The sequence below is a fragment of the Physeter macrocephalus genome, chromosome 5 (assembly GCF_002837175.3).
Source record: "Physeter macrocephalus isolate SW-GA chromosome 5, ASM283717v5, whole genome shotgun sequence".
In the NCBI taxonomy this organism is placed as follows: domain Eukaryota; kingdom Metazoa; phylum Chordata; class Mammalia; order Artiodactyla; family Physeteridae; genus Physeter; species Physeter macrocephalus.
The window spans coordinates 73,224,273-73,237,617 of NC_041218.1; positions in this window are offsets into that span (position 1 = coordinate 73,224,273).

Below are 13,345 nucleotides of genomic sequence, written 5' to 3' on the forward strand. Positions count from 1 at the left end.
TTGATTTTTGCTATTGTTTCCTTCATTTCTTTTTCATTTATTTCTGATCTGATCGTTATGATTTCTCTCCTTCTGCTAACTTTGGGGTTTTTTTGTTCTTATTTCTCTAGTTGCTTTAGGTGTAAGGTTAGATTGTTTATTTGAGATTTTTCTTGTTTCTTGTGGTGAGATTGAATTGCTCTAAACTTCCCTCTTAGAACTGCTTTTTCTGTGTCCCATAAGTTTTGGGTTGTCATGTTTGTGTTGTCATTTGTTTCTATGCATTTTTTTATTTCCTCTGATTTCTTCAGTGATCTCTTGGTTATTTATTAACGTATTGTTTAGCCTCCATGTGTTTGTGTTTTTTACAGTTGTTTTCCTGTAATTGATTTCTAATCTCATAGCATTGTGGTCAGAAAAGATATTTGATACGTTTTCATTTTCTTAAATATTCTGAGGCTTGATTTGTGACCCAAGATATGATCTATCCTGAAGAACGTTCTGTGTGCACTTGAGAAGTAAGTGTATTCTGCCACTTTTGGGTGGAATGTCCTATAAATATCAATTAAATCTATCTGGTCTGTTGTGTCTTTAAAGCTTGTGTTTCCTTATTAATTTTCTGTCTGGATGATCTGTCCATTGGTGTAAGTGGGGTGATAAAGTCCCTCACTATTACGGCTGTTAACATTTGCCTTATATATTGGGGTGTTCCTATTTTGGGTGCATAAATATTTATAATCGTTATAACTTCTTCTTGGATTGATCCCTTTATCATTATGTAGTGTCCTTCCTTATCTCTTGTAACATTCTTTATTTTAAAATCTATTTTGTCTGATATGAGAATTGCTACTCCAGCTTTCTTTTTTGTTGTTGTTGTTTTTTTGGTTTTTGGGGTTATTTTTGCGGTACATGGGCCTCTCCCTGTTGTGGCCTCTCCCGTTGCAGAGCACAGGCTCCGGACGCACAGGCTCAGCGGCCATGGCTCACGGGACTAGCTGCTCTGCGGCATGTGGGATCTTCCCAGACCGGGGCACGAACCTGTTTCATTCTTTTGTGTTTCCCACCTAGAGAAGGTTCTTTAGCATTTGCTATAAAACTGGTTTGGTGGTGCTGAATTCTATTAGCTTTTGCTTGTCTGAAAAGCTTTTGATTTCTCCATCAAATCTGAGTGAGATCCTTGCTGGGTAGAGTAATCTTGGTTGTAGGTCTTTCCCTTCCATCACTGTAAATATATGCTGCCACTCCATTCTGGCCTGCAGAGTTTCTGCTGAAAAATCAGCTAACCTTATGGGGATTCCTCTGTATGTTATTTGTTACTTTTCCTTTGCTGCTTTTAATATTTTTTCTGTGAATTTAAGTTTTGCTTGGTTCTTAAAAACAAATCTTAGTAACTTAGGTAGAATGTGGCCTAGTCATCAAAATCATGGTCTAGATTCTAAACGTTGAGGAATTTGGATATTTTTCACTCATAGAGGCATGAAAAAGCAGTATGTGAGTGTATATATATACACACACACACGTATATGTATATATTGATATATAGTTTGGAATTACTATGAGTACAAGTATTAAGTTTAAAAGCAGTGATATTTCTTTAAAAAATGATTAAAAAGTGACCAATGAATGGTGAAAGTTTTTTGTTCACAACCCTTTTTCACATAATATATCAACTTATGCTGATGATTTTAAATTTCATGTACCATTTCTCATGCTGCATTTATCTGTTAGCAAAAATTATTTGTGAGTCTCATATTTGAATGTAGAGCAATCCTGAATAGTGAGAGTTTGGGCTTATGTTTTTAAATGTCAGAAAAATATGCATTGTTATGTTTAGTTTATATCTTTCTTTTAGTAAAAATCTATGCCTGACAGTTACCAAAAGTGTTGAATTTATGGGGAAAAAATTTTATCATAGATTGATTAAAGTACGCAAAGGTGCCAATTTCTGACATGTGTTGATGAAATGTATTAAAATAATAAGCTCACTAATAAGCATTTTTGCATTTTGGATTGATTAAAGAATGTCTATGTTAAGAAAAGCACATTATGAAAGTAATTACAACTATTAATTATACTAATTCTGTTTATCTTTCTTAAGGAAGGATAGGATTTAATAAGGTGGTTTTTCATAAAGCCTTTAATCCATGGCTTTTATTTTAGCCACAGTGGATTTTCATATAATTTCCTTAGCTACTTTTTCTTAATGTCAAATGAGGTACATATATCTTTTGTAACTTCCTGGTGTCTGATCTCAGATACTTCTAAAGCTAATTGTGAGGATTAATGGGCAAGACTTCTGTCTAGTAATTTTGTGTTTTAGAAGAAACATGTTAATCCTAGAGAAAGAACTGATACATTTTTTCCCATTTTTCAGGTTTTAGTTTACATTAGTGGAAAAAAAAAAGAATTTTTGGAGACTCCTGGTTGTTCAATTTCTTAAGAAAGGAAGCATCGTTTTTGTTTTTGTGTTTTAAAGTTTACATTTGGTGCTATGCTATGTAGATAAATCAGTGGAATCTAAGTTAGGCTTGATTTTGAAGTCCTGTTATTGATTCACTAAGTACCAGTAAGTCACTGCATCTGCTTTCTATTTACAAAATGGAGATGTTTTCTGCTTCTAATTTGCCCCTCAGAAGTGCAATGTTGTAAGGATTAATTAGAGAAGGCCAGTAGACTGAGCATTGAGGAAGGCATAAATACAGACAAAGGCCACATCACCAGGTGTCTCCTCTTCTTTGTATGTGGTTGATCGCAATTCTGAGAGTCTTGCATTTGCATTTTTATATAAAGGACATCACATTGTGTCAGTTAGTTCAAAGATTTGCATTGTAAAGATATGAACTTCCCGAGAGTTTATTTTCCTGGTGAAATGCCGTATCATGAATATTTTGTTGAGTCCTACTTTTCATAAAGATTCTTCAGGTTCAGAAATTTAATTCTGAATGGATGGGCTATATCAGATTTCTTTGCAATAGCAATCCGTTCCCCCTCTCATGTTGTTCTATCACATTTCCTGCAGGAGTATAAAATCCCTCTTTTGGCACCTTTTAGTCACTTATTTTCAAGATGCAAGTTGGCATCACTGGCTTGCTCATGGCCTCTTGAACAACACTGGCATGAGGCAGGATTGCCAAAGTAAAGATCCCAGGCTTTCGAGTTAAATTGTTTGGAGCTGAATTCCTGCTCCAAGCTGACTGTACAGTGTTCGTGATGCGACTTCAATTTACCATCTTTAAATGAAAAAATTTCTCATGGATTCTTCTGAGGATTAATTAAGATAATTCATAAAGTTTGTAGCATAGTGACTGGCACATAATAAATGCTCAAAATAATATTAATATTTGTATTAATATTAGAAATTTTAAAAAATTAGGCACAAGGAAAAATAAAAGAAGTCAGTAAGGAGACAGAAAAAGGGCAATTAGAAAGTGGGGAGAACCAGCCTGGTGTGTGTCTTGGAAGTAAAAAATAGAATTATTCAAAAATGAGAGAGTTGTATGTAGCCTTGCCACTCAGTGTGGTCCATGGACTAGCAACATTGACTTTGCCTGGAAACTTGCTAGAAATTCAGAATTTCAGGCCCCAGCAAGGCCCAAGGAATCTAAATGTGCACTTTAACAAGATTCCCGAGGGAATGCACTTGAAAAGCAGCAGATTGGGATTGAGTGGGATTTAGACTAAACAAACCATTGAATTTGTCTGCTAGACCTTAAGTGGAAAAGAGGAACGAATGAATAGGTAGCAATAAAAGAGAGAGTTATTGATAATTCTTTCAAGGAGATTAGAAATTAATCAGGGTTGGAAAAAAGTTAAATGAAACTTTTAAAATGCAACAGAGTTGAGGGGAAATTTGTTTATTTTTATGAGCAAGAAAAGGTTGAGCAGTGTTTACACATGGAGTTAGAGTATCACGTAGTGGGCAAAAGATTTGAAAAGGAATGAATGAATGAAGGCAAGGACAACTAAGAGATGGGACAAGGAGGAAAAACATTGATGACTGGCAAATTTGAGAAAAATACCTCTTCTTAGGCATGTGCAACAGTGGAAAGAGTTTGAGGTCAAAAAGAGGAAAGACATATGTGTTCTAATTAGATGTCTTCCAGGATTCAAGGCTATTTGCTAGGGGTAAGTAGGGCAGGAATACAATCGATGGCTTTGGAACCATTGTGGTAAGTGAGATAGAACTAGAGTGTTACATAAATTTTAGATTCAGTGCTAACTCTGATTGACTGGTAGTGGCTGCATGGAATATCCTCTTGAGAAGGATTCTAAAGCCGATATAGTATAGAGTTAAGAGAGCTGTGCTTGATGAGTGGTTCCTGGCATTCATAATCAGGGAGAAGTAGCAGTGTATGCTCCACACATATACCAACCCTGGTATAGAGGATCTCCTGGAATTGTATGAAAATTATTAGGTAGAAATGAAGGAATAACTCTAACACTAATTTATGGTAAATCCTTTGTGCAGTATTATTTGATCTTTCTCCAATAACACTTAGCCTAGGAATAGGAAATGTAGTCAAAGGAATAAAGCAATAATGAGTTTATTTTTTAAATGCCTGACTATGAGTTCCATATTTCATGCAGAGACAAATAAAGCCTGAATTTGCACAATTCCACACTCAAGGAATTGTGGCCTAATGGGAAAAACACATACTATGGAATTTGAACACCAGATCAACTACTTATTAGCTGTGTCATTGGTAAATTATAGTTAACCTATTGCTAAAATGAAAAACTCAGTTTCCTCAACTTTGACATGGGAATAATAATATTAATTTCCAAATCGAGTTCAAGAGAAGTCAAATGAATGTAATATAATGCCTGATGCATTATCTCATGTTAGTTCTTTTTCCCCTTTTGTGTTTTCAGTTGTTTGTTTTTTCTGTCAGTTTCTCCTCTGTTTCTTCTGATTTTCTGTGAGCATCCAAGAGAACCAAGAATCATGAATTAGGATTGAATAATAAAGTGGCAGACTGGTATTCCCATTATCATTCTCCACTACTGTAAGTTATTTCTTAATCTCCTTAACTTTCATTGCTTCATGTGTTATATGGAGATAAACTGGAGGAAAATCAATCATGGGTGACATTGCTTTGCAGAATAGTTGTGAGCAAGGCTCCTTCAGAAACTAATAAATTCTTTACCAAGTGCCTCTTAGAAGTAGAGGTTCCATCACAGAGCATGGGGTCAGTATCTTTTAAGTGCTGAGAAGAAAATAATGGCTGACTTAGCCTTGGAACTTGAGAATAAAGGTTTCTAGATCATGGCAGCTGGCTTGGATGTAAAATCTAGAATTTGCTCCAGTGGAAGATCTCTGCCCCCAAATAACTTGCTACAGTGCCAATCAAGATTTATGCTTACTCTTCCATGGGCTCGGATCTTTCAGTTACACTTGGCTAAGGACCTCCTTGGCTGATGAACTTTCACATGCGTACACTCCAAAGGAGCAGGGCTGAGAGCTAAAGGGTATGCATAAATTCCACAACTACCTTTTTCTTTTTATTCTTCAAGAAAATTTAAGAACATATGATACTGACAGATGATGACATTTTTGGCAGGGCTGTTAGGCCCTTGCTACAAGGCAGCTTTCCATCTTTGCAATTGCAAAGTTATAGCTTGGTTTCCAAAAGAAATGCTCATAGCTATTCACCTAGCTCATATTCCATTCTCAGTTTGAAATTCCAATGAAATGACTCTCTTATTTTTATGTACAGGTGATGCTTTTATTTAAATAGTCATATCGTCTATATTTTGTTTACTTTGCTTAGTTTAATAAGAAAAAAACTATAGAAAATGTTTTGGATTAAAGATGTTTATTAAAATGTCATAAACTTGGCTAGTTTTGTTAAAATGCAATTCTTAACATGTAGAATTGACTACTTTTCTAGATAACTTGTTTCACATTCTCTTCCCATCTGTATAAGATTTCTTCATTTTTCTCTTGGAATATCCATCAAAATAAGGCTTGTGTTTCTTTTTCATAAGTAATAGATATCACTGCAGACAAATAAGCACAGATAAGCAAAAAGAAGAAATAAAACCATATTTAATTTCATCGTTCTTAGAGAGCCATTGTTAATTCTAGTGCATTCTAAGGGACTGCAAACTCAGATACTTAGAAAGGCCAGGGTGATAACAAAGGAGCAAATCAAGCTGGATAAGAATGCTGGGACTAGATGGGGAAGTTTTTACCTATAGCTCCACTGCTTTCACACCATGCGAGAACGTGGGCCCAGGGTCACCAGTTATTACCATGTTTCAAGAGAAGAGTACCAGGGTTTTTTTTAATAATATTTCTCATTTCGAAGTTTGAATGACATAAAAATTAGTAAAGACCATATTCAAACCAAACAGAGCAGGTATGCAGACATTTTTCATTCTTTCTTTGGTATGTATAAAATCTAATGTTAGAAATTGCAGTTATGTTTGTAATTTTTTAGTGTAAGGTTTTATACGTACTTTGTGAGTATACAATGTGTAATTTATAATAAAATGAATACCACCACTACACTTAAGAACATTATCAATACATGCACTACTCTTGTGTTTTATACCAATCCAATTCCATGTTAACCACTACCCATAATTCTAATTTCTCATTCCCATTTCCCTTTTTTATAAAAAGGTGCTATATCTGCATGTACGCCAAAACAATCTTTAGTTTTGTTTGTTTTGGAGCTTTGTAAGCATAGCATGAAAATGAATACAGTCTTCTGTAACTTGCTATTTTCATTGTATATTATGTTTTAAAATTCATTCTAAGGTTATTAGCTATAGCTGGAATTTATTAAATTTTTACTGTACTTTAATATTTTATTACACCACATTTGCTTATCTGTTTTCCTCTTGATAGGCATTTATGTTGTTTTAGGTTTTTGCTATTATAGTCAGTACTTTTCTGAACATGGTGCCAGTGCATGTTTCCTGGTACACATGTAGCTTTTTCTTAGGATATACCTAGAAGTGGAATTGCTGAGTCATAGATGGGTACATCAAATTTTTTTTTAACATCTTTATTGGAGTATAATTGCTTTACAATGGTGTGTTAGTTTCTGCTTTATAACAAAGTGAATCAGCTGTACATATACATATATCCCCATATCTCTTCCCTCTGGTGTCTCCCTCCCACCCTCCATATCCCACCCCTGTAGGTGGTCACAAAGCACTGAGCTGATCTCCCTGTGCTTTATTCATTCATCTGTCGATGGACACTTAGGTTGTTTCCATGTCCTGGCTATTGTAAATAGAGCTGGGCAAATTCTTAGAAAAGCACAACCTTTCGAGACTGAACCAGGAAGAAATCGAAAATATAAACAGACCAGTCGCAAGCACTGAAATTGAGACTGTGATTAAAAATCTTCCAACAAACAAAAGCCCAGGACCAGATGGCTTCACAGGCGAATTCTATCAAACATTTAGAGAAGAGCTAACACCTATGCCTCTTAAACTCTTCCAAAATATAGCAGAGGGAGGAAAGAAATAAAAGCCCAAGACCAGATGGCTTCACATGTGAATCCTATCAAACATTTAGATACTCTTCCAAAACATGTCAGTGGGAGAAACACTCCCAAACTCATTCTACTAGGCCACTATCACCCTGATAACAAAACCAGACAAAGATATCACAAAAAGAGGAAACTACAGGCCAATATCACTGATGAACATAGATGCAAAACTCCTCAACAAAATACTAGCAAACAGAATCCAACAGCACATTAAAAGGATCATACACCATGATCAAGTGGGGTTTATCCTAGGAGTGCAAGGATTCTTCAATATTCGCAAATCAATGTGATACACCATATTAACAAATTGAAGGAGAAAAACCATATGATCATCTCAGTAGATGCAGAAAAAGCTTTCAACAAAATTCAACACACATTTATGATAAAAACGCTCCAGAAAGTAGGCATAGAGGGAACTTTTGTCAACATAATAAAGGCTATATATGACAAATCCACAGCCAACATCATTCTCAGTGGTGAAAAACTGAAACCATTTCCTTGAAGATCAGGAAAAAGACAAGGTTGTCCACTCTCACCACTATTATTCAACATAGTTTTGGAATTTTTAGCCACAGCAATCAGAGAAGAAAAAGAAATAAAAGGAATCCAAATCAGAAAAGAAGAAGTAAAGCTGTCACTGTTTGCAGATGACATGTTACTATACATAGAGAATCCTAAAGATGCTACCAGAAAACTACTAGAGCTAACCAATGAATTTGGTAAAGTAGCAGGATACAAAATTAATGGGTACATCAAATTTTATGAGATGATTCCAAATTATTTTCGAAAATGGTTAGAACCAGTTTATACCCTCATCAGTGACTGAGAGTTCCTGTTGCTTCATACTTTCCCCCAAAACTTATATATTCAGATTTCTTAATTTTTGTTGTCTGGAAGGTGTTAATGTGATCTTTTTTTTTTTTAACATCTTTATTAGAGTATAATTGCTTTACAATGGTGTGTTAGTTTCTCCTTTATAACAAAGTGAATCAGTTATACATATACATATGTTCCCATATCTCTTCCCTCTTGCATCTCCCTCCCTCCCACCCTCCCTATCCCACCCCTCTAGGTGGTCACAAAGCACCGAGCTGATCTCCCTGTGCCATGCGGCTGCTTCCCACTAGCTATCCACCCTACGTTTGGAAGTGTATATAATCTTAATTTACACTTCCCTGATGAGTATGGGATTGAGCATCTTTGGATGTGTTTATACAGCATAGAGTTTCTTTTCATAAAAATGCCTCTTTTGTCTACTTTTCTTTTGGGTTGTTTCTATCTCTCAGTGACTTATTGAAGTCATTAGAACAGTCTGATATTAATCCTGTGTCAATGTTATGCTGCCAGTATCTCTTCCCAGGTTGTAGGTTGTCTTTTCCCTTTATCATTTCCTTTGGTAAACAGAAGTTTTTCATTTTAATGAATTCAAACTTATTATTTTTTATTTAATGGTTAATAGTCTTTTATATCTTGTTTAAACATTCTTTGATTTGAAAGGTCATAAAGATATCTTCCTGTATTTTACTCTAAAATTTAAGTTACCTATTATATTTTAGCTTTAAATCCACCTGGGATTTTTTTGTTTGGTATGAGGTAGCGATCCCATTTCTTTTTTCTGTTGCATAGGTTAACTGAGTGTCCCAGACTAATTAGGGATCTGCAATGCTACCATTGCCATATATCAAATTTGTCACACATCAATCACGTGGTTCTGTTTCTGAACTCCATTTGGTTTCATTGATGAGAACATACACTCTTTGTTTATAAAGCAAAACATACTGTTTTGTTAAAATATGTTTTATATTCTGAAAAATAAGTTCTAATTAATTTTAGGGAAAAAAAGTCCTTCAGTTTAATTCCATGCCTGTTCTCTTCTTTCCCCTTTGTTTTTTGGTTATAAGGATTCACTCTTTCCACTGTCTGAGCTTCATGATGATACACTTGAGTTCTGTTGAGGAAGAAAGAACATATCCAGGTTTCAGACTGTATTCAAGGCAAGAAAACTGAACATGGAAGCCTTCCCATATCCAGTGCGCATGCCAAGGAGAGACGTGCCTCTGTGGTTCCTGTGAGCAGGAACCAGGCTTCCAATTGTTGAATTCACTCTGCAGGCATAGCCTTATGCTTGAATATATTGCTGACACAAATCCTTATAAATACCTAGACACAGTGATTATAAATTATCTTTTTTAACACCTGCTATGAGTTTAAAAATCTACTAGACCCATTTTTCACCCCTGAAAATCTACCACCTGGCTAAGTGCTTTCACACTACTTATATATGTGATATTTAGGGTTTTCTTAATTTTTTTTCCTTTGTTCTACTTTAGCATACTTTATGTGTTTAAAGTGAAAAGTACTCCAATATTTCCCATATCTCAAACTATAAAAAAATTGACTAGATCATGCTACGTGTCCTCTACTTTTCTGAATTAAAAAAGAAGTGAAATCCTATTAGTGAACTATTTTAAGAGTCTGTTCTGTCTCATGGAACAGTAGAATACTGAGATGCTTACCTAAACCATTTTTTTTTTGCACTTTAAAAAATTCCCTTTTAGTGAGCACAAATTCAGGAAAAAATAATTAACAACCTATGACATTATATTCTGTAGGAGTATTTAGACTATTGTAATGATATGCTTATCATGTTATCTGGAAATTAACCAAGAGGGTTAGATTACAGATCTAACCTCTCTTTTTTTTTCCTTTCCCTTTTCTCTTTCCTTTCCTTTCTTTTTTCCTTTTTAAAATATTTTGAGTTTGCGTCCTTACCTTGAAATCTTGAGACTACTTTATCTCAAGCTTCATATCCAGTCTTTGTAACTATAATGACTCCTTCAGTGGAATTTCTAATTATGAGTGGAATAAATATCCCCTAAATTCTGTGGGCTTTGCACTAAAGGAAGCTGTACACTGGACCGTTTAACTCAAGATAGCTAGTATGTTATTCTAAAAAAATTTTTTCAGAATGCTGCAGAGCAGGTCTTGAAAAGTGTTTCATGGTCAGTCAAGGAGAGACTCAGAGGAATGATTGAGGAAGTGTGCCTCTCACTGAGTCTGTCCCTCCATTATCCCAAAATGGGATTGTTTGCATCAGTGTAACTATTGCTCTGAGGGGAAAACAAGGTATATAGAGAATCTTTAAATCATTCTAGGGTAGAAGGAATTATAAGGTCAACTTTCCCACCACCTGCCAATGCAATAATTTTTTTTGTAGGTTCAAAGCATATTCAAGAAGAGGTTTTTTGTTTTTTTAAGATCAAGCCTTGCTTTTTCAGTTCCCTTTTTTTTTGTGTCTACAATATAACTTGTCCACAGAGTTAATGATACTGAAATGGAAAACAAAGTATGAATTTTAATAGACTGGAGCACAAGCTCTCAAGAAAGTAATTTATTCCTGCAAACCATTATGCATGTAGTCCTGTAGGTTCTTCAAGCCCCAAGTGGGTTACCTTCTTCCTGTACTCACTAGCAAGCCAGTCAGTGTGGTTCTAGTTAGAATCCCATAAATCTGCAATATAATTAATTGCATATCCTTTCAAGCTAGCAGTGAAAGGAGTAACACGGGCCAGGATTTTGATGTGTTCCCATATTCTGAAATCAGCATGATGGTATACGACACTGCTGAAAACATTAATTTAGAGGGTGGCTGGAAATTGCTGAAAATATTGAACTCCAGCTCGTGAACCCAGTCTCCTTTTTCTTCTACCCATAGATCAGAGAAGTCTATGTAGTTAAAACTTCACTGCTAATCTAATTCTCTATTTCGAGTAGATATGCATAAAACCATATTTTTTTGTTTAGCAAGCTCAACACTGCTTCATATAAGTCTGTAAATCATAAGTTTGAGGCAATTGGATCATTCTGCTCTATAAGAAGGATATTCCACAATAGTCAGTTTTTTTATTTAACTTTTATCTAGCCCTTGCTGGCAATGTACTGGATTTTGTGTGATGCATTTTGCATAAGGGTTCTATTTGGTCCATAATGGTTGGTGTAATGAACTATTTGTCCTCTTCTAGATGACAGCCAGTTGCTTAAAACCTATAATGAGATGTCAGGTGAATTGCACTGATTGGCATTGATGGATGAGCTTGTTGAAATACTGCAGGGTTTCCTGTAGGGGCATAGAGGAAAATTGCTGTTTAGAGCTTTGGGTATCCTAAGCATTGAAACTGTAATCACATAAACAGAACCACTTCTGCAGGTCCGAGGTGTCATCGTGAATTTTCTGGCTAATCCATCCATTCATCTCAAAGGTCCAGAACTCGCGCTTCCTGTCACTCTTTGCCTTTGTTCTGCACTTTGATCTTTCAAGATGTCTGTCAGAAGAAAAGTGTTTATATTGAATTATGTGTGGAAAGGGGTAGGGTGCATACTTCAGAAACTTGGCATGAAATTTGCTAAACAAACCTTGCCAGTTGCTCTGCAGCAATAATCGAGGTGTGGATTTCAGTTTAACAATACGTAGGTATACATTTTTTACCTTCAAAACCAACTTTAATGTAGATGTTTAGGTGCAGAAGATTTTATTTTATTTGCTTATTCTGTAGAATGCATCTAGCACCTTTATTAACTGTTAAACTTAATGTTAAGAAGGAAGATTAATGAATTTTTTTAAATGAAATTTTTTTCTAAAATTCTGATGAAAGGAGTTAACTAAATGAATGCTTGGGATGAATTATCTTTTTGAGTGTGTAGTTTATCTCATTGACTTCTGTATTCTAGTATAAGGTAAGATAGTAAGATACTATTTAAGTATACAGTATACTATTTATACTGTATTCTAGTATAAGACAGTAAGATAAATAGATACTATTTTAGTATCTATTATGTCTATTATAATATATGTGTTAGGATACACTAGGAATTCTACAACAGAATCACAAACAAACAAAATTAGGAACTAATTATGTTGAAAGTACTGTACAGGCACAAAAGCAGAATAAATGGGTGAATTGTTAATTGCTGTGTCCTTTCACAGCGACCCTTTCTCTCTTCTCTCATATCTTTTTAATAATTATGGAATGAAAATTGTTTTTTCCTCCTTATTGTGTCTCAATTGGTTTAAAAACTCTGAATCAGTTTCCACTGACATGATGCTACGGTCAAGAAAATATGTATTGGTTCCATTTCCCAGACTAACTTACCTTGTGATGGGCAAAAACAATTCAGAGATCTTTTGACAGCTGTCATATGTCTTTGCTTAATTTGGACACTGAAGTACTGGTGCTATTTGTTATGAGATTCTTGAAGTAGGAGCAGATCTTATGCCATCTTTTGGAACCTTTTGAATTGAAATTGAATGGGACCCTCCAATGACACTGATTATCTCCTTGAATCAGTTTTCACTGCAGATGAGGCATTCATGTAATACTAATGAGCTCAACCAGCCCAAAGTAACACATGCCTAAGAAATTCAGATTTGGTCTTTGGTGAGGCCCAAGCATTAGTATTTCTGAAACCTTTCCTGGTGATTCCAATATGCAGACGGATTTGAGAACCACTGGGCTAGGAAGATTCAACGCAGTGGTTGCAGCTGTGGGAATATCACTGTCCAGCAAGAATGAATTACATGGACACCAGTGAGCCGCACAGAGCAGTAGCTTGCCCTGCTGATCTTCAGAGGGCTTTTCAATCCTGAGCCCCAGGACAGGCATGACAGAGCAGTGGCTGAACCGACAGCAGAGAGCTTATGAGGCAAGAGTGATCTGCTTGCCAGGTCTGGGTTTAGTCTTAGCTCCAGATCACTTCAGGAGTTAAATAAAAGTTTTGATCTTTTAAAGGCTTTGATTAGTGTAGGCACCCCTTCCTATATGTCCTAATGACGCTCTTAGGGTCATTCTTGAATGGTTGAA